Source organism: Arachis hypogaea, chromosome 11 (genome assembly GCF_003086295.3).
Source record: "Arachis hypogaea cultivar Tifrunner chromosome 11, arahy.Tifrunner.gnm2.J5K5, whole genome shotgun sequence".
NCBI classification, from domain to species: Eukaryota; Viridiplantae; Streptophyta; class Magnoliopsida; order Fabales; family Fabaceae; genus Arachis; species Arachis hypogaea.
This window is the reverse complement of record NC_092046.1, coordinates 53,184,777-53,185,717: the sequence shown is the minus strand read 5'-3', so window position 1 is coordinate 53,185,717 and position 941 is coordinate 53,184,777. Positions and strand designations below refer to the sequence as shown.

The following is a 941-nucleotide window of genomic DNA, read 5'->3' as shown; positions in this document are numbered from 1 at the left end:
TAGAGTATCAATTTCAAGAACTCCCTTCTTCATAGGCGTCCTATTACTCACAGGATTCCTCTCAGAAGTGTACATAAACTGGTTATTAGCAACCATGTCAATGAGTTCTTGAGCTTCTGTAGGTGCTTTATTTAGGTGAATGGATCCACCTGCAGAAGTATCCAATGACATCTTTGATAGCTCAGATAAACCATCATAGAATATATCCAGGATGGTCCATTCTAAAAGCATGTCAGAAGGACACTTTTTGGTCAGCTGCTTGTATCTTTCCCAAGCTTCATAGAGGGATTCACCTTCTTTCTGTCTGAAGGTTTGAACATCAGCTCTAAGTTTGCTCAGCTTTTGAGGAGGAAAGAACTTGGCTAAGAAAGCCATGACCAGCTTATCCCAAGAGTTCAGGCTGTCTTTGGGTTGAGAGTCCAACCATATTCTAGCTCTATCTCTTACAGCAAAAGGGAAAAGCATGAGCCTGTAGACTTCAGGATCTACTCCATTAGTCTTAACAGTATCACAGATCTGCAAGAATTCAGTTAAGAACTGAAAAGGATCTTCAGATGGAAGTCCATGAAACTTGCAGTTCTGCTGCATTAGAGAAACTAGCTGAGGGTTCAGCTCAAAATTGTTTGCTCCAATGGTAGGAATGGAGATGCTTCTTCCATGTAAATTGGAATTAGGTGCGGTAAAGTCACCAAGCATTCTCCTTGCATTATTGTTGTTGGGTTCGGCTGCCATCTCCTTTACTTGTTCGAAATTTTCAATAAGGTTGTCTCTGGATTGTTGTAATTTAGCTTCTCTTAGTTTTCTCTTCAGAGTCCTTTCAGGTTCTGGATCAGCTTCAACAAGAATGCCTTTTTCTTTGTCCCTGCTCATAAGAAAGAGAAGAGAAAAAGAAAAGAAGAGGAATCCTCTATGTCACAGTAAAGAGGTTCCTTATTGTTAGT

At 40.3% G+C, this 941-nt stretch overlaps 1 non-coding gene across 1 annotated transcript; it reads left to right on the top strand.

Moving 5' to 3' along the window:
- Window positions 1-225: 225 nt before the first annotated feature.
- On the top strand, window positions 226-333 carry LOC112725048 (small nucleolar RNA R71). The gene has a single exon (XR_003164179.1). It is a non-coding gene; the product is annotated as a small nucleolar RNA R71 (small nucleolar RNA).
- The last annotated feature ends 608 nt before the right edge of the window (window positions 334-941 follow it).